Source organism: Tachyglossus aculeatus, chromosome 1 (genome assembly GCF_015852505.1).
Source record: "Tachyglossus aculeatus isolate mTacAcu1 chromosome 1, mTacAcu1.pri, whole genome shotgun sequence".
Lineage (NCBI taxonomy): Eukaryota > Metazoa > Chordata > Mammalia > Monotremata > Tachyglossidae > Tachyglossus > Tachyglossus aculeatus.
The window spans coordinates 119,068,798-119,090,236 of record NC_052066.1 but is presented as its reverse complement, the minus strand read 5'-3'; the positions used below and the strand labels follow the sequence as shown (position 1 = coordinate 119,090,236).

Sequence of the window (21,439 nt, the reverse complement as noted above, 5' to 3'; positions counted from 1 at the left end):
GGGCTGGGCTGTAATAGGTAACTAGTGAAATGAGTTGATGGAGTCTATGGTGATGACATTCTTCTCATCCATTTTTTTTTTCTGGTAATGGTATTTGTGAGTACTTACTATGTGCCAGATTCAGTACTAAGCACTGGGGTAGATACATGCTTATCAGGTGAGCTTGTTGTGGGCAGGGAATGTGTCTGGTTATTGTTATTTCTTTACTCTTCCAAGGGCTTAGGACAGTGCTTTGCACACAATAAGCACTCAATAAATAAGACTAAATGAATGAATGAATGAATGGATACAGTCCACATTCATTCATTCATTCATTCAATCATATTTATTGAGCGCTTACTGTGTGCAGAGCACTGTACTAAGAGCTTGGGAAGTACAAGTTGGCAACATATAGAGACAGTCGCTACCCAACAGCGGGCTCACAGTCCACATCCACATGGGGCCCACAGCCATTTTTTTCCACAATCTTAATTCCCATTTCACAGATGATGTAACTGAGGCACACAGAAGTTGTGACTTGCTCACAGTCATACAGCAGGCAAGCGACAGAGCTGGGACTAGAACCCAGGTCCCCTGACTCTCAGGACCATGTGCTTTCCACTATCCCAAGCTGCTTCTCCCTGCTTCAAGGGATCTGTGAACTCTCCTTCCACCTTATGTCTTGAGAAAGAAATACGGCAGTGATAAGGTAACAGTGGAAATATTGCTACCAATAAAATTCCTTTAATACTGTGTTAAAATGAAAAATTTTCATTTCCAGTTTCCAACATTCTGTAGTCATGAATATAATTTATCGCACGCCCCAGATGTTTTTGATTTAGCTGCCAATAAAAAGGGTACATCCCTCTCAGGATCGCACCTGGAGATTTTCCAGTACTCTACCAGTCTTGACTATTGGAGGGAGAGTCAAGCAGAGTCATACCCATTCCATTCCTAGCTTGGGCAATGGCTAGTGAGTAGAAGACAATCTGCTACACATCAAAACCCACCTGTGCTGGGCAGCAGCAGCATGGGAGAGAGTCAAGAGTGGATACTCAAGTTTACTGCGTGGAAGGAGGCAATGGTAAACCACTTTCTTATTTTTACCAAAAAAACTCTATGCATACACTTGACCAGAATGATTGCAGATGGAGTTGGGATGCTCTGGGAGAGATGTGTCTATGAAGTCACTATGGGTTGGAGAAGACGACAACATAAGACAAGGAAAGGGTATATGACGGTTGCCGTCGAGTTCACGACCTAACCAGGAGGAGGAAATGGCTGACCAAGTGATGGTAGACTATTTCTTCCCATTATAGAGTGTCTAGAAGAGAGTTAAATGGATTGAAGTCAGCCTGGGATTGCCTGAGAGAAGAAAGAAGGGCCAGGAAAGTGGAGAGGAAAGCAGGTTCAATACCCATGGTCGGTGGATCCTGGGAGATTTTGACAGTCTGAGTCTTCATAATATAATCATAATAATTGTAGTATTTGCTTACCATGTGTCAGACACTGTACTAAGCACTGGGGTAGATACAAGATATTCAGGTTGGACATGGTCCATGTCCCACATGGGGCTCACTATCTAAGTAGGAGGGAGAACAGATATTGAATCCCCATTTTGCAAATGAGTCAACTGAAGCAGTGTGGCCAATTGGACAGAATATGGGCTTGGGAGTCAGAAGGACCTGGGTTCTAATCCTAACTCCACCACTTGTCTGCTGTGTGACCTTGAGCAAGTGACTTAATTTCTCTGTGCCTCAATTCCCTCATCTGTAAAATGGGAGCTGTGTCCAACCCGACTATCTTGTATCTACCCTGAGGTTAAGAGGTTTAGCCGGAGGGCGGCAATACGGACCTACCGAGGCCAGGACCGAGTGAGCCAGGGCCGGCACGGGAGCCTCTCCCAAAAGCAGCATGGCTCAGTGGAAAGAACACAGGCTTTGGAGTCAGAGGTCATGGGTTCATATCCCGGCTCTGCCAGTCGTCAGCTGTGTGACTTTGGGCAAGTCACTTCACTTCTCTGGGCCTCAGTTACCTCATCTGTCAAATGGGGATGAAGACTGTGAGCCCCCCCTGGGACAACCTGATCACCTTGTAACCTCCCCAGCGCTTAGAACAGTGCTTTGCACACAGTAAGTGCTTAATAAATACCATTATTATTATTATTATTACTCTGGCATTTAGAACAGTGCCTGGCGCATAGTAAGCACTTAGCAAATATCACAATTATTATTACTGAAGTACAGATATTATGAGTCACTCAAGGTCACCCAGCAGGTATGTGGTGGCGCTAGGATTAGAACCCAGGTCTTCTGACTCCCAGGCCGTGTACTTTTCACAAGGCCACACTGCTTCTCCATCCCCAGACCTAAAGTCACTGGGAAGATAATGATGGTCCTGGCCCTTGGGAAATGGGCATTCCAGTTCTGTGGGCCCAAGGAAACACATCTATATTGGCACAATAGAACACTTATTCAGAGCAGTAATTTCAGAGAAGATCTCCTCCCTCCTCTCAAGTGCTACCCCTTCCACCTGTGCTTTGGACCCCATTCCCTCTCATCTTATAAAAATTTTCACGACTTCCCTCCTCCCCTCCTTAACTTCCATCTTCAACTGCTTATCTCCAATGGCTTCTTCCCCTCTGCCTTCAAACATGCCCACGTTTCCCCATCCTAAAAAACCCTCTCTTGACCCCACTGCCCCTTCCAGTTATTGCCCTATCTCCCTCCTACCCTTCGTTTCCAAACACGTACAGCGAGTCATCTACACTTGCTGCCTCAAATTCCTCAACTCCAACTCTCTCCTAGATCCCCTCCAATCTGGCTTCTGTCCCCTCCACTCCACTGAAACTGCCTTCTCAAAGGTCACCAATGACCTCCTTCTTGCCAAATCCAATGGCTCCTACTCTATCCTAATCCTCCTCAACTTCTCAGCTGTTTTTGACACTGTGGACCACCCCCTTTTCCTTAACATGCTATCCAACCTTGGCTTCACAGACTCCATCCTCTCCTGGTTCTCCTCTTATCTCTCTGTCCGTTCATTTTCAGTCTCCTTTGCGGGTTCCTCCTCCCCATCCCATCCCCTTACTGTGGGGGTTCCTCAAGGGTCAGTTCTTGGTCCCCTTCTGTTATCTATCTATACTCACTCCCTTGGTGAACTCATTCGTTCCCACAGCTTCAACTATCATCTCTATGCAGATGTCACCCAAATCTACATCTCCTCCCCCGTTTTCTCTATCCCTCCCTCCAGGCATGTATCTCCTCCTGCCTTCAGCACATCTCCACCTGGATGTCCGCCCGCCACCTAAAACTCAGCATGTCCAAGACTGAGCTCCTTATCTTCCATCTCAAACTTTGCCCTCTCCCCGACTTTCCTGTCACTGTGGATGGCACTACCATCCTTCCTGTCTCACAAGTCCTCAACCTTGGTGTCATCCTTGCCTCCGCTCTCTCATTCACCCCACACAACCAATCCATCACCCAAACCTGCCGGTCTCACCTTCACAACATCGCCAAGATCCATTCTTTCCTCTCCATCTTGTTGGTACAATCTCTCATCATAAACTGACTGGATTATTATATCAGCCTCCTCTTTGATCTCCCATCCTCCTGTCTCTCCCCGCTTCAGTCTATGCTTCACTCTGCTGCCCGTATTTTCTTTGTACAAAAACGCTCTGGGCGTGTCACTCCCCTCCTCAAAAATCTCCACTGGTTGCCTGTCAACCTTTGAATCAAGCAAAAACTCCTCACTCTCAGCTTCAAGGCTCTCCATCACCTCGCCCCTTTCCAACTCACCTCCTTCTCTCCTTCTTCAGCCCAGCCCGCACTCTCTGCTCCTCTGCCACTAACCTCCTCACTGTGCCTCGTTCTCGCCTGTCCCGCCGTCGACCCCTGGCCCACTTCCTACCTCTAGCCTGGAATGCCCTCCCTTCTAACATCCACCAAACTAGCTTCCCCTCTTCAAAGCCCTACTGAGAGCTCACCTCCTCCAGGAAACCTTCCCAGACTGAGCCCCCCTTTTCCTCTCCTCCTCCTCCCCTCATCATCACCCTCACTCCCTCTGCTCTATCCCCTTCCCTGCCCCACAGCACTTGTGTATATTTGTACATACTTGTTAAACTATTTATTTTATTAATGATGTGTATATAGCTATAATTCTATTTCTCTGTTTTGATGCTATTGATGCATGTCTACTTGTTTAGTTTTGTTGTCTGTTTCCCCCTTCTAGACTGTGAGCTGGTTGTTGGGTAGGGATTGTCTCTGTTGCTGAATTGTGCTTTCCAAGTGCTTAGTACAGTGCGCTGCACATAGTAAGTGCTCAATAAATACGATTTAATGAATGAATGAATGAACACTGACCTGAACCCTCAGGATTTAAAACAAAACTTCTCTGAGAACCACTGGGCTTTGGGGGAGGGATTACTATGGTCCCAGGAACCACTGCTCATGGCAGCAGATTCAGACTTGAGCTGGGCCAGACCTGACTTGGGCTCACCTGATAGCTCACCAGAATCATGGAATGGGAAACAAAGAACCAGTGGTCTATTGATTCCTTCTATGTGCACTGCAGCCACCTTAGTGTGCCGTGTTGTGCCAGTACTATTAGAGATGGAGCAAGATAATATCCCTGCTGCCTGGTGTGCCTTTAGGGAGATTAGTCTCGATTCTTCTCTCCTGGGCTGTTGCTCCACTATCCTGATATTTCTCCCACATTGATGTTGAAACTCTAGGCAGTCACAAACAAGGCAGCAAAAGGAAAGAACTAGGGAGAAGCTTGAAAACAGGGGGGATGAAAAAAACAGATGACAGCAGGAAGGGAAGGGCAGTTGGAGGGACTGAAGTCAGGACATTATTTCCGAGGCCAACAAGAGGTTTTGGGGGAAGAGGTGGGTGGAGGAGGCGAGAAGATAGAGAAGCATTTTTCTCAAGCAGCACGTGTTGGCAATCCTGCTGCTAACGGCCTCAGGCTCCTTCAATAACTTCTCTCATCTCCTGCCTCACCCCAGGGTGGAAAAGGCAGCATTTCCATTTTGTTGGAAATGCACAGCCCAGGTTCTTATGCATTTGTGGGGGGAGGAGGCAGGGAGAGGATGGGGAAAAGGTTTGGGGTGAAAAAAAGGAGCTGGAACAATGATATCTCCAGTTCAGGGAAGGGAGATTTGGGAAATGATGTTGAGAGGACTGGGGCAGTTTATGGAGGACAACTATATGCACTGGAGGGAGAGTGTTAGACTGACAAGTATGGGCTGGAAACCTGGCAGACAGACTTTCACTGTGAGATTCCTCTCCCATATTTTTGGGGGAATCCAGCCGATAGTCTTGCTTATGTGGGGAATGGCAATCTGACAAGCGGACCGAGGAGGGTATTGATCTGGAGGCAGGCCAGCAGTCTGGGGACACAATGGGGATGCTTTTTCTTGCTGAGAGGTAGCCAGCTGCCCCAAGGACCCCAAGAAAGGTGCTTATTGTCTCGCAGCCCCCCCTCCCCCCCCTCCAGTAGGGTTCACTTTGAAGCTCCAAACCTTTCCTGATCACTGCTAGGGGCCTCTCATTCTCACAGAAGGATGGAATGGCAAAAGAGAACCAGCTGCTCATCATTTATAGGATCAATTGGCCATCCTTTGCCCACTCGTTGGGAGTTGGTTCTTCTCTTGGCTTCACTTTCTGACCCCTTCCTAGGGAAGGGGCCCTTCCAGTCTAACTCTGGGCTCATTCATCCAATCGTATTTGTTGAGCACTTACTGTGTGCAGAGCACTGTACTAAGCGCTTGGAAAGTACAATTCAGCAGCAAAGAGAGACAATCCCTGCCCACACCGGGCTCATGCTAGCTTCCCTCCATTCCTAGGACCCGAAGGGTCATCCCTAAGCAGTCAGGCTGGGACTGATAAACTGACTCTAAACTGTCTCTAATAAACTGTCTCTGATAAACTGACTCTAAACTGTCTGGTTAGCCCCTAAAGGATGCTGCCCTTGTGATCCAGGGCTGGCCAGTTCGAGGCCCCAAGCAAAGCCGGACTGATGCTGCTGCTACTTTTCCAGTTATCCCCCCCCCGACCCCACCTTTCCTTTTCATCCCCTTCCTTTCGCCCTTTTTCGTGTTCCATCCCTGGGTTGAACCCGGTGAAATGTCCATCTCCCTCGACCCTCCTTCCTCCCCTCCGAGCCACGGCTAAAACCCGGAGAAGCGGAGTAGCCCCCCATCCCCACTCTAGGATAAGGGTCTTCACGATTGCAACTTTTGATCTCCGGGTTTTCAAATTTCCCCCAGCTGCAGCTCTAACCGGGGGAATTATTGGTTTAACCCGGAGCCTGGAGATTATGCTCGCCAACCGGACTCCAGGTCAGGCCCTGAACGGTGGTAACCCTAGGGAGAAGACAAAGAGGGTCACAGAGGTAAGATTCACTCCCCTCCCCAGCCTCTGCAGACATGTAGGGTTTGGAAGTCTGCAACACCTCGGGATATCCCCCCACTTTGGACCGAGATTGGGTTCTGGAATGGGGGGGAAAAACCCTCATGGTTGTATCTCCCTCCTTCCAGGAGAAGCCAAGGATACAGTTTGCTGCTGCAAAGCTGGGTCGGGTGGAGAGCCAGGATTGGGCATGAAATGCAAGGGATCAGCTCCCAGAACAGTCCACCCGCTTCCCTGCTGGGAAAGGGGGTCTCCGCCCTGGGAAGGATGGATGGAAAGGGACGCTGGAAATCCAGAAATCCTGCCTAGTGCCCAACTCTGAGAACCAAGGAAATTATTGCAGCCACAGTGAGTGTAGAGGGGGTGGGGACTATGGATGTCCTGAGACGCCCTTAGACAAATTAGGATCTTCCTAAACGCTGGAGCTCTTTTTTTTTTTTAACTTACCCAACTAATTCAAGTTGTCCTGAGGTTTCCCTCCATCTCAGGCTTTAAACAGAGAGGACAGAGAATGGAAAAGTGTTAAGTGGGACACGATGGGGAGAAAGTCTCTCTCCTTAGGCTGCTGTTGATCCCCACCCTGAATTTCTAGACTGTGAGCCCGTTGTTGGGTAGGGGTGGTCTCGATTTGTTGCCTAATTGTACTTTCCAAACGCTTAGTTCAGTACTCTGCATGTAGTAAGCGCTCAATAAACACGAGTGAATGAATGAATGTGTAGGTTGTGTTTTCAAAGATGCTACTGCACGGCTTCCCCCTGTGGATGTAGGAAAGGATGACCGCAGCAGGGCAGGCGGTAAATCACCCAAAATTGTAGGAAGACATTAAGATTTTTAAATCATCTGACTCGGGATTTTAATCAAACAGTTTGATTCATTTAGAAAAGCGAGGTGGAGTTTATTTTAAGGAGGAATTTTCCCATTAAGGGAATTTGGACAAGCCTTGAAAAACTGAGAGGTGAAATTAGGTGGTGAAGGTTCTATTGTGTAGGTTAGTGAGTTTAGTATAGAGGAGCTATTGTTTTCCATCTTGTAATATGATGTTGGGCCATTTTGCCATCAGGTCTTTTCTGATCATCTATCAACAAGATCAGCTGAAAAGAGGAACCACTTAATTTACACGATAAAACTTTTCTCTAGTCAACTTTTATTATGGATTGAATTATTTCAGGATTAAAGGTTTTATTATCCCTTTAAAACAATAAATGTGTGAATTTATCTAAAACCCCCTTTCATACACATGAGTCATTTTTATTTGACTTGTTGCGACTTAACTAGGAAAAAATTGCCTCTCCTTTTGCTGTTTTTATGTGCTTTCCTGAAAGCTTTCCCTTGTGTTTAGTTTTAAATGGAACACCTTGGGGTTTTAAAAAAAATCTCACCAAACAAAATACTGTAGGGAAAAAAATATAACTCTTAAAGATTCTCTTAGATCTTAGTTAAAATCATGTGTAGAGGATCCTTTCTTTAACAATTCATCATTTCAAACATTGTCTAAAAAAGGAAACTAGAGGGAAATATATGTAAATTTATTAAAAACAAATTAGGAAACAGCGAAGTTTGATTAAATGGCACCACAAATGTGTCTTTCTGGTGCCAGTGTCTGGTTAGGTTAAGCCTGTCTTATAGGTGTGACACTGCCCTGTACTGTAGGGGCTGATTCAATATTTATATCCATGTGGGCAGTTTACTGAGCTGAATCCCTTTTGCTATTAAATGGAGTAAAAATGAAATCGATCTCACCATTTCATTTGCGTACATTGATTAGAAGTAAAACAAATATTATTTGCAAGCTAGCAATCATTCCTAGCAATAAATGCTAAGAAGGAGCTTCAGCACTAGTATGTATGAATAGGTGAAATTGTTGCAACCAAATCCTGAAATGATAGTTTGTTCCCTGGCATACTGGTGATGTAGTTATACTTGAGCATTGTTAATATTGTATGTTAAAAAACAAAGTTGCTTCATCTTTGAATTTTGATTTTAGAAATGTATGTGGCTTTATAATATCCTAGGTATATGTGGACATGTAAAGCTAAAAATTAATTTCTTGGGTATTGAATGATAAGTTCAGTCCCTTAATGCATTTGTATTAACTGGGTATTCAAACTCTCTGTAACTCAAACCTCTCAGAAAGGGGGTGAAAGTGTTTTTACAAATGGTGAATTTAGGGGGCAGTATTATAATGCCTGAAAAGCATTTTTTTTTTTGCAAGTATTGTCCTGTGGGGCTTTTATTTCTAGTGTCTCAAGTGAATACAAAGCTGAGTAGTGAATAAATAGTAAGTGGTCTGTCACCCAAACGAATGCAAAATGAAGTATTTGTCTAACTTTGCAGCAAAACTTTCAAGGGATGGGTTAAGACATGTCCTGTCCCTTTCTTGTGGTAACCTAATGCTCTAATTAACTCTAAAGAACTAGGAAATTGCTATTTCAGATGATGAGAACCCGTTGTTTTGTGTTTGCTCTGTGGTTTTGTATTGACATATCACAGGCTTTAGTTGCAAAGTGTTTACTATGTTTTCCTTATCTTAATTTTTTTGTTATAGAGTCAGTTGTTTCAATTGAAGGTGGCTGTAATAGTTTTCTTTTGAAGAGTTGCTTGCAAAATATTTGAAATAATCACAGAGACACATTAGCCACAGAGTTCATTCTTGTAACTGTAAGGGAAGCAATTTTGGGTAATGGTCATAAAGCTGATTAAATCACTTCTTTACTAAAGTAACTTTTTATGTGTAGCAACATCAATTAAAATATTTCAGTGATTTTCTTGATCATTCAAACCTTACCTTAAAGTGTCTATTTACAAGGTAAGGCAACTACCTAGTGCTAAGGTGAACTGCAACTTAGCCTTTTTTTAAAACGTGACTATTAGTTCTCTGCTATTGGCTTATAAACAGTATGGAAGGTAAGGCTCTAGGGACCACAGAGAACCACAAACAGAATAGGATTTAATTTCAGAGTGGTTAAAGCCATGTAGAAACTACTTTATTGGAGTTTTGTGATAGTTTCAACCTCCATAATTAAGTTTTGGAGAATTTGGAGAGCTCTTAGAGCAGTGTTAGTAAGGTAATTAATGATTGGATAATCATACCTGTGAGGAAAAGTTATAATGTAACCTCCTAGGAGAGAAGATTAGACCATTTGAGAAAGGGTAGGTGTTTCGTATATGTCTTGCGCAAGATTTTATAATGTTTGGGGTACAATAAAATTGAATGAATGTAGGTAAAGGGATTTAGGATTATTTAGCCCTTTGAAGAGTAGACTAAGGTGTGACCAAAACAGTCTTTTAGTTCACAAGTTCATTAGTTTAAAGTGTTCTATTTTGGAACTTATGGGCTGTTGTTGTTTTTTTTCCCTCCCCTATTAAAAAAGAAAAAGAGTTTGGAATGTAAACCCTCTTTACTCTGTAAATTTTAGGGTTTTTTTCTCATATTAGATGATCTCTGGAGGTTTCTTCTAGCCCTTTGTAGTGTAAGAACTAATATTAGTTCATTGCATTCTATTTCAGTGTTAGCTCTTTTCTTCATTAGCCATAAATATTTATGATTGGCATTAGAAAATTTTCCCATGAATTTGAAGCGCACACAAAAAGGAAAAGGGGAAAAGCCCCATTGTTATTTCTTGACTTTATACCTGTCTGTTTTGAAGGGAGTAAATAGAAATGATCTTTATAAAATATAATTCTTTTAAGTTGTTTCTAGTTTCTAATTTTAGTCATTCTGTGAATTATGTTATACCCTCCCATGATTAAATTATGTTGAAATGGATTTCAGATGCTAGTGAATTACAAGACAGTAGAGAATGAGATGGGCAAGACATTTCAAGAGCTAGCTGGGTGAAGTATGTCAATGGGTCAGACAACTGGTTGGAACTAGAAATGTCATGAAATGGCTAGACTGAATGAGTAGGCAAACTTCTTGTTGATAATGAAACTCAAGTGAATTCAAGTTCAAGCAGCTGAATCAAGGGAAAGGGGGAAAAGAATATGACTCAATCCAAGAAATAGGGCCCTGGGAACCTATATCACTCCATAGAACCTAAGTGGGGTTTGAGGTTGCCCAACTTTGGGTAGACCCAAAGAAGAATGAGTACCTATGGCTGATTAAAATCAATTGCATTTACTGAGCACTTACTGTGTACACAGCACTGTTCTAAGTGCTTGGGAGAGTACAATAAAAAATAAGAACTTTAATGTTCATGTAATTGGGAAGGTAAACGTTTTAACTTTTTGTTCACTGAATAATTTTTAGGTGTATTTCAAAGGATGTGGCCTGTGATCACAAGAAATTCTTGTTCAGCTTAACCAAAGGGTTCTTCAAGGGCCAGGTGGAAATTCATGCCTGCCATGACATGTCTGGGGATTGCTTTGGTATGGAGAAGGGGCACGGCAATTGATATACTTCATCATTTTGCTTCTTAGAGAATAATTAGGAATTTAAGCAACGCAAAACTGCGTGTTTGAGAATTCTGTCTTTGACAATGGTATGGAAGGTGGTGTAAGAGAACTGTGTGTCGATTGCCCTCCTAGACATCTATTTTCCTAAAGAACCAATCTATCAGTGGTATTAAGCACTTCCTGTGTGCAGAGCACTGCACTAAACTCTTGGGAGTGTACAATATAACAGAGTTGATAAATGCATTCCTTGCTTATAAGCTCGAGTCACTACTTAACATCTCAAACTTTTAAAAAAAGTTATCATCAGTAGTAGTTGTAGTATTTACTGAGCTCCCACTTTGTGCAGGAGAGTTTGCTAGGTGCTTGTAAAGTAACAATAATAAGATGCCATACACATTTCCTGCCTCAAGGAGCTTACTCACCAACAGAGGGGATAAACAAAAATATTTACAATTAGAATGCAAAAATCAATAAAGCAGTTGTACATACATAAGTGCTAAGGAAGTTGTAAATAAGTTTATAAGTGCTGGAGTTTGCTGAAGGGGTGATACAGCTCAGGGTCCTGGGAAATTAATCTGGAAAGACTTGGAGGAGGAGGTAAGATTTTGTGTGGGGGGGGAGCTGTGGTTTGATCAGTCAATCCATCAATGGTATTTATTGTGTGCTTACTCAGTGTTCAGCATTAAGCTAGGTACCTGGGAGAGTACAACACAGTAGATTTAGTAGACAATTTCTTGCACACAAGGGGTTTACAGTCTAGAGATGGGGGGACATGTCCGATGTGGAGAGGGAGGGAGTTCCAAGACAAGGGGCAGTAGTGGGGGGTAGTGAGAGAGTGAGGTGCACACAGTAAGCACTTGATAAATGCAGTTGATGAGGAAAAGCTAGAAGACATCTAGTTGGGGAATAGCAGGTGGAGTGAGCAGATAGGTAAGATGGAGCCAGCCGGTAGAGAGCCTTAAAGCATGGGAAGCAGCATGTCCTGGTGAATAGAGCAAAGACCTGGGAATCAGAAGGACATGGGTTCTAATACTGCCTCCACCACTTGTCTGCTGTGTGACCTTGGGCAAGTCATTTCACTTCTCTGTGCCTCAGTTACATTATCTGTAAAATGGGGATAAGACTGTGAGCCCCATGTGGGACAGGGACTGATTAGCTTGTATCTACCCCAGTGCTTAGAACAGTGCTTGACACATAGTAAGCACCTTAACAAATACCATTTTTATTATTATTGTTATGGAAAGCTTGCATTGACGCAAAGAGCCTCTGGGAAAAAGTGGAAGGTTCTGAGAACAGGGGAGATGTGGGCTGAGCGATAGTTCAAGAAGAAGATCCATGTAACAGAATGCAGTTCAAATTGGAGGGCAGGGAGGCTGGATGTGGGGGACCAGCACAGAGATTAATGCACTGGTCTAGCTGTGTGGTAAGATCAGAGCTCATACCAGAGAGTAAGATGACAATGAGGTTGTGGATTTTTGGGTTGGGAAGGATAATAGAGGTGTAGACTGAGATGACTAAGGTAGGGGAAGGAGTGGGTTTAGAGGCAAGGATGAGTTCTGTTGTGGTCATATTGAGTTAGAGTTGGAAGGAAATCCCAGTGAAGGTGTCTTGGAGGTAAGAGGAAATGTCAGAGTGAGAGGTCAGGGCTAGAGAAATTTATTTGGTGTCATCTGCAAAAAGGTGGGAGTTGAAAAACCATGTGAGAAGATGAGCTTCCCTCTGATACCCCATTATAGTTCAGGTGTCTGACTGTATAATTCAACTCTTCTCAAATGATGTAACATCCCTAGCATTTCCCTCTAATTAAAAATCTGTTACAGGCTATTTGTCTGTCAATTTACCCACATTCCCTGGATGGATGCATTATTTGGTAGCAACTTTTCCAAGGCTGACTAAAGGTTTAAAAAATCAGGAGACATTACTTTCCAGATTGATACTTGACTGTACAATAATAAGCCCAATTTTTTCCTACTACATGATTGGAGATCAAGGCTGTTTAAACCCGTGAACATCTCTGTGAGGGAATAGGACAGAGCAACAGCACCAATGTACCAAGCTTTAAATAAAAATCTCTCAGCTTGGAGATTTATCAGTTGTTTCCAAAATTGTAACCCCTAACATCAGAACTTCTTTTGACTGCCCTCTGGAGCACAAAAATCTCCAGAACTCTGTGGCTGAGAAGCAGCTATTCCTTCATTTAGGCAGAACAGGTGTGGTTGTGCAACCCCAAAGTGACAAAGTCTTTTTGAATGTTAACAGCTGCCTGTCTTCACATCAGCTCAGCCCTCTGTTTGCTCCTGAACATTCTCCTCTTTGCTCTTGGGGACCCTGAGACCTGCGTGCAATTTAGAGGTTGGTCAACAGAACCACTAGATTAAACAGTTATGGTTGCTGACAACTTCTCCTATATCCTTTAACTTCTCTAACCTCAAAATCCCCCTTGATCTCTTCAGTCTCATCAGTCCGTTCATGGCCTTCCTTCCCAGCATCCCCTCCACTCACTTCGATTCAACCCTTCCCATCCCCTCATGCCATCTTCTTCCCCTTCCCCATCCTACCCCTATCTCTTTTTTCCACTGATGCCTCACATTACCCCCCCTCCCAGTGTTGGCCCCCATCAGCTCACTTCCATTGTCCCATCCAATCCTTTCCCCCTTCATGCTATCCCTTACCCCCATTCCTCCCCAACACCTTCAACCAAGTTTGGCCTGTGGAACCCCACTCCATTATGGGAAAGCTTCCCTTCATCCTTTTCATTCATTCATTCATTCATTCATATTTATTGAGCACTTACTGTGTGCAGAGCACTGTACTAAGCGCTTGGGAAGTACAAGTTGGCAACATATAGAGACGGTCCCTACCCAACAGTGGGCTCACAGTCTAGAAGGGGGAGACAGACAACAAAACAAAACATATTAACAAAATAAAATAAATAGAATAAATATGTACAAATAAAATAGAGTAATAAATACGTACAAACATATATACATATATACAGGTGCTGTGGGGAGGGTAAGGAGGTAAGGCTGGGGGGATGGGGAGGGGGAGGAAGGGGAGAAGAAAGAGGGGGCTCAGTCTGGGAAGGCCTCCTGGAGGAGGTGAGCTCTCAGTAGGGCTTTGAAGGGAGGAAGAAAGCTAGCTTGGCAGATGTGCGGAGGGAGGGCATTCCAGGCCAGGGGGATGACGTGGGCCCGGGTTCGACGGCGGGACAGGCAAGAATGAGGCACGGTGAGGAGAATAGTGGCAGAGGAGTGGAGGGTGCGGGCTGGGCTGTAGAATAAGAGAAGGGAGGTGAGGTAGGAGGGGGTGAGGTGATGGACAGCCTTGAAGCCCAGGGTGAGGAGTTTCTTCCTGATGCGTAGGTTGATTGATAGCCACTAGAGGTTTTTGAGAAGGGGAGTAACATGCCCAGAGCATTTCTGGACAAAGACAATCCAGGCAGTGGCGTGAAGTATGGATTGAAGTGGGGAGAGACAGGAGGATGGGAGATCGGAGAGGAGGCTGATGCAGTAATCCATATGGGATAGGATGAGAGCTTGAATGAGCAGGGCCTCCCTTCCACGTCATATCAACTCACTCCCTTTGCTTTCTCCCCACCTGCCCCACAGCTCTCACATTTATATGTATATATCTGTAATTCTATTTATATTGATGCCTGTTTACTTGTTTTGATGCCCGTCTTCCCCCTTCTAGACTGTAAACCCAGTGTGGGCAGGGATTGTCTCTTTATTGTAGAATTGTACTTTCCAAGTGCTTAGTACATTGGTCTGCATGCAGTTAGTGCTCAATAAATATAATTGAATGAATGAAGAGGATTTGGGTCAGAATGCCAGTTGAGGCTCAACTGTGAGGTAGGAAGAGAGAGGTCAGAAAGTGCTAACACTACAGATACAGGCTCCATGTGAACTCCTGGGTAGAAAAGTGTGGTCCTGATATAGGTTGTGAGAGATGGCAAACTCCAGGTTAGGAAGATGTGAGGACTTATAATTTATTACATGCCTATTGTATGGAGCAATTGGGAAAAGTGCAAAAGAAGCCAAAGAAGCAGCCTCCTGTCCTCATGTCTTCCTCTTCCTTTTTTTCTTTTTCTCTTGCTCCCATTATTTCTAGACTTCATTGCCTGTATGGGGTTGCAAAAATTGCTCCCCAAAACGAGACAATTATGCGAGTAAAGTACTCTTTCCTTTGACTGTCTCCAGGGAAGGAATTTTTGCAGTCTTAATACTTTATAACTCATGCATTCAAGTCATTTTCCTTATTTCTAATTGAACTCTCTTGCCCTAATTAAAGCCCAGTACCATTCAGGTGTCTGTAGAAATGGACAACTCATCAGAATTCCCTTCTTAAATGTTAAAATTTAAGGCCTGGTGCCAGAGGTCACCCAGGTAGAACCAGCCATGGGTCATGGTGTTCCTATCCAACGCTAATTCCACCAAACCTGTCTATTAAATATTCAAATAGTAAGCACTTGTAGGGGCTCTATTTGGGCATTGAAGGAAAATAAAATAAAATGCAAGATTATATTCTCCAGCTCTTGGAACTCGAGTAGACCTCATGGGAGGCTGGTGTACTGATGAGGGGAGATTTGGATCTACTCTATCATTGACTCATTGGACTACATGTCTGTAGGCAAGTCATTTCTAATTCACTCACTCCCTTGGTGACCTCATTCACTCCCATGGCTTCAACTATCATCTCTACACTGATGACACCCAAATCTACATCTCTGCCCCTGCTCTCTCCCCCTCCCTCCAGGCTCGCATCTCCTCCTGCCTTCCAGACATCTCCATCTGGATGTCTGCCCGCCACCTAAAACTCAACATGTCCAAGACTGAACTCCTTGTCTTCCCTCCCAAACCCTGCCCTCTCCCTGACTTTCCCATCACTGGACGGCACTACCATCTTTCCCGTCTCACAAGTCCGCAAACTTGGTGTCATCCTCGACTCTGCTCTCTCATTCACCCCTCACATCCAAGCCATCACCAAAACCTGCCAGTCTCAGCTCCGCAACATTGCCAAGATCCGCCCTTTCCTCTCCATCCAAACTGCTACCCTGCTCGTTCAAGCTCTCATCCTATCCCGTCTGGACTACTGCATCAGCCTCCTCTCTGATCTCCCATCCTTGTGTCTCTCCCCACTTCAATCCATACTTCACGCTGCTGCCAGGACTGTCTTTGTCCAGAAATGCTCTGCGCATGTTACTCCCCTCCTCAAAAATCTCCAGTGGCTACCAATCAATCTGCGCATCAGGCAGAAACTCCTCACCCTGGGCTTCAAGGCTGTCCATCACCTCGCCCCCTCCTACCTCACCTTCCTTCTCTCCTTCTCCAGCCCAGCCCGCACCCTCCGCTCCTCTGCCGCTAATCTCCTCACCATGCCTCATTCTCGCCTGTCTTGCCGTTGACCCCCAGCCCATGTCATCCCCCTGGCCTGGAATGCCCTCCCTCACAACATCCGCCAACCTAGCTCTCTTCCTCCCTTCAAGGCCCTACTGAGAGCTCACCTCCTCCAGAAGGCCTTCCCAGACTGAGCCCCCTCCTTCCTCTCCCCCTCCTCCCCCTCTCCATCCCCTGTCTTACCTCCTTCCCTTCCCCACAGCACCTGTATATATGTATATAAGTTTGTACGTATTTATTACTCTATTTTACTTGTACATATCTATTCTATTTTATTTTGTTAATATGTTTGGTTTTGTTCTCTGTCTCCCCCTTCTAGACTGTGAGCCCACTGTTGGGTAGGGACTGTCTCTATATGTTGCCAACTTGTACTTCCCAAGCGCTTAGTACAGTGCTCTGCACACAGTAAGCGCTCAATAAATACGATTGATTGATTGATTTCTAATAATAACTCTGACTGCTCTACTAACTTGAATTGTTTGGAGAGTGGGGCGTGGGTGAGAATTGTGAACTGCAGTCAGCATTCAAGGGTCGACAGGATATATATATGCTGACATTGGCCCATCTTTTCTCTTCTCATTTTCCTCTGTTCCCACCCCACTCCTCTTCCTTCATTCCTACTCCTACACTGCCTGGAAAGAGGAAGGGGGAAAAGAAAGGAAATGGGAGATATATTGCTGCTGGTATCAGCATGTGGGCACTTTCTCTTCTGGCCGGTTAATGCAATTATCCGCGTCTGCCCTAGGCTAAAATGACAAAATTTGAAGGCTTTACACTTACTAGTTTGGAAACAGATTTACCTCATCATTATCTATCCATTCTCATTGGTGAGTTTAATTTTGATTATATTGATGTGGGTGTAAATCAGGATTAGGTAAATCATCTGCCATAGGCATATGATGCTCTCAAGATGACACTCCAATGCTTCAATGATATTTAACTAAAGAAAACATGAGGAGACGATTCCTGTAGCTTAATCAATGATATTTTTTGAAAGTTTACTGTGCGCAGAACACTTGGGAAGCAGCGTGGCCTAGTGGAAAGGGCACGAGCCTGGAAATCAGAGGACCTGTGTTCCAATCCCGGCTTCACTACTTACTGCTCTGTGTCCTTGGGCAAGTCACTTAACTTCTCTTTAAGACTGTAAGCTTGTTGTGGGCAGGTAACTGTCTATCAGTTCTGTTGTATTAGTGCAGCACTTAGTGCAGGTCGGACACAGTAAGTACTCAATAAATATGATTGATTCTCTGTGGCTCAGTTTTCTCATCTGTAAAATGGGGATTCAATATCTGTTCTCCCTCTCATACTCTGAGCATCATGTGGGTCCTGATTATCTTGTAGCTACTGTACTGCTTAGTAGTAATAATAATGATAATAATTATGGTATTTGTTAAGCACTTACTATATGCCAGGCACTGTACTAAGCACTGGAGTAGATACATGCAAATCAGTTTGTACTCAGTCCCTGTCCCACGTGGGGCTCACAGTCTCAATTCCCATTTTACAGATGAGGTAACTGAGGCACAGAGAAGTGATGTGACTTGCCCAAGGTTGCTCAGCAGATAAGTTCCAGACCTGGGTTTAGAACCCATGACCTTCTGACTCCCAGGTTCATGCTCTATCCACCACACCATACTGCTTCTCTTAAAAAAAAAATTAAGGATTTAATACCCATTTAACAGAAAAGTTAAGTGACTTAATAAATATGGTATGTGCTAAGCACTTACTCTGTGCCAATCACTGTTCTAAGCTCTAGGGTAGATGCAAGTCCCTGACCTACAGTGGGCTCACAGTCTCAATCCCCATTTTACAGATGAGGTAACTGAGGCCCAGAGAAGTGACTTGGCAAAGGTCACCCAGCAGACATGTGGCAGAGCCGGGATTAGAACCCAGGTCATTCATTCATTCAATCATATTTATTGAGTGCTTACTGTGTGCAGAGCACTGTACTAAGCACTTGACAGCCTGTGCTCTATACACTAAGCCACGCTGCTTACTACAGCACATATAGGAAGCATTTAGTAAACACTAGCATTATTAGGGGAGTACAATGGACACAGTCCCTGCCCTTGATAAACTTACAATTTAATGTGGGAGACAGATAGATATTAATAAATTTCAGATAGGAAGAAGAAACAGAATATAAAGATATGTTCATAAATCCAATGAGGGTGGGAGAGTATCAAAGTGCTTAGGTCGTACAAACTCTACTGCATAGGTGTCATGGAAGAGGGAGAATAGGGTAAGGAGATGAAAGGTTAGTCAGGGAAGACTTCCTGAAGGAGATCTGATTTTTAGTAGAGTTTGAAGATGATGATGCTCTATCTACTACACCATGCTGCTGCTGGTCATATATTTGGAAGAACCATGCCATTTCTTGGTATTGTACTTCTTAAGGGCTTAGAACAGTGCATTCTACTAAGTAAATACTAATGAATACTACTACTTTTACTACTACAACTTTCTCTTTCCCTATATTCATTCAATCATATTTATTGAGAACTTACTGTGTGCAGAGCACTATACTAAGTGCTTGGGAAGTACAAGTCGGCAACATACAGAGATGGTCCCTACCCAACAATGGTCTTGTGTCCTAGTGGAAAAAAGCACAGGACTGGAAATCAGGAGACCTGGCTTCTAATTGCAGTTCTACCTTTTCCTGCTGTATGATCTTGGGCAAGTCTCTAATTTCTGTGCCTGTTTGCTTATACATAAATGGAGAATGCAGTGCCTCTTCCCTCTTAGACTGAGAAACCCCTGTGGCATAGAGACTGTGTCTGAACTGATTATCTTATCTTTACCCTCTCACAATGTTTAGTACTGTGTGTGGGCTTGATATGTACTATAATAATAATTATTATTGTCATTAATAGTAATAAGGAGTTGGGAGCATGGAAATAGATTGGGGAAGGCTTGGTCAATGGGAATGGTGTCCATACTTTTGGGTCAATGTTGGGTAGGTCTAGGGTAAGAAAAAGGACAGTAGGATGGTCCAGGTAGAATTAGAATGACTTGGCAACTCTAGATTTTAGGGGTAGGATGGAGCCCTTGGTGGTAGCCGTGATCAGGGTTCAGACAGCTGGGGATGCCTGGAGTGTGGACACATGATCAGGATTTTGGAATGTTAATGAATATTGTTTGAAAATGGTTCATCTTTACCTTTCTGATGAAAGATCATTTTTGCCGCCTCTTAATGGAGGTCGAGGATTGATTCATAGGTTGGTATGTTTCCTATGATCAGTTCCCCTCAAGTCATGGCTGACAGGGTTTAGCATCTATGTTTTTCCGCTTATTCCTATCATTTGTTCATCTTTGCCTTCCCCATTATATTGTAAATTTCTCAATGTCAGAAACCTTGTCTTTTACTCTTAGTGGTCTGTACGGTGCTCTGCACGTAGTTAATGCACAAGTCCTAATGAGTGAATGAATTTCACTGGCTGACAAAGGACTATTTAAAAATCATGCTGGGAAGGGGTGTGTGTGTACGTGTGTGTGTGTATGTATGTACATGCATACGTGTACTTGAGCTGTATTTCTGGAAGAGTTTTTGTCAAGGGCAGCCAGAGAAAGCATGCTTGTCTCTCTCTGTTTTTAAAATTCCATTCTCACTCCAACTGGTACATTAGCACACAAAACTAGCCTGGAAAGAGAAAGGCATCCTTTGCTTATTGGTTAAATTTGGAGAGAATTTTTGACATCTCTGGCCATCCTTCAAATGAGATCTTTGTGTGGGGGTGCAGAGGTCAGGGAAGAGAAGCCTTGGGATTTCAAAAGGTGGTGAGAAGAATGGCTTAGGTTCCCAACAGCCCAACAGTGTTCTTTTGTTTCCATTGGTCACTTGTCTAGGATGAATCCTGTGCACATCAAAGAAATGTCTAAACAGTGTTATCTAGCTCTGTCCTTTGCCCCCTGCTATGTAATGGGCCTCTTTGCTGGGAAACATTGGGTGAACAGAGAGAGGATTTGCAGTAGTGCTATTAATTCAGCCAACAGCCAATCAATAGCATTTGCATTAATCAAAAAGAATGCCCTAGTTTTCAGGTGGGGGTGGGGGGGAAGAAAAATGAAATAATTCATTTTCCTGAGGCGCATTTGTGAGATAGTTGAAAATGCTAGTCTTTTAACAGTGTAGTTGTCCTTGGGAAGTAGGCTAAAGAAAGCATACTGTGAGGACTGAAATAACCCTGATGGGTTGGAAGGGGAGAAAAAAACTAGTACAACTCAATCTTTAAAACAATCTTTTTGAATGACACAACAGTGGCTATTTAATACATTTCTATTCAATAGCACCACCATGGTTAAATATAGGTATCTAACAGGTTACTTACCTGTTTATGTTGTATCTATCCCAATGCTTAGTACAATGCTTTGTACATAGCACTTAACAAATATCACAATTTATTATTGTTATTATTGACAGTTGTAAAATAAAGTGAAAATAGATTTCTCTGAAGTTGTAGTTTGGCTTTCAAGTGAAGATTTAGAGTGAAAAATGATATTCCATTTGAAATGTTGTAATTGTTTTATGAAGAGGTAAAAGTTTACTTATGTTTTTGGACAACTGTATTTCAAAACTGTACATTTCCTGCTATAATTGGATATGAATCAATTTAGGTTATAGTAAAAGAACCCCATTTTGGGACAGTTAGTATGAAATAAATTCTTTCAAGCAAATGCAACTATAGGAATTAGATCTAATGCATGAAATTATCGAGAAAAAGGTTATCCCATTTAGTATCACTGATGATTGGGTTCTTTTTAAATATTTAGTGATGTTTCAGAGTTAATCTTGTCTATTATACAGGATGAGGGGAGTTTATAATAACAGGAAGGGGGACAGTAACTTAGTTCAACAGTTTTGTGAGAGGCAGAATTTTTCCTTAAGAAAACTCTATTGAGTAGACTATAGCCTAGTTAGTATATCTCCTATAAAACTGGTTCATTTTCATTTGTTAGTCTTAATATTTGGTGTTCATATTTTTTGAGATCTCTTGATAAATTATAACCCATATTTCCTTTTCAGATAACCAAATGGTATTACTTTGTATGATTTGGGACTTGATCAGAGATTTCTAATACTATGTTTGTCGGCAGAAAATGAAGGTTGCATTCCAGATGATTCCAACTTTTGTAGGAAATGGGTCAGAAATGGATAATCCAGTAGGATGTTAGGCTGTAAAGCTGGTGATTATCAAATAACAAGGAGGTAATAGCCTGGAGTTTGGTGGAAGATCCCATTTTCCCTTATCTCAGGCAGAA

At 43.4% G+C, this 21,439-nt stretch overlaps 1 non-coding gene across 1 annotated transcript; it reads left to right on the top strand.

Moving 5' to 3' along the window:
• Positions 1-841: 841 nt before the first annotated feature.
• On the top strand, positions 842-979 carry LOC119936950. The gene has a single exon (XR_005453887.1). It is a non-coding gene; the product is annotated as a small nucleolar RNA SNORA7 (small nucleolar RNA).
• The last annotated feature ends 20,460 nt before the right edge of the window (positions 980-21,439 follow it).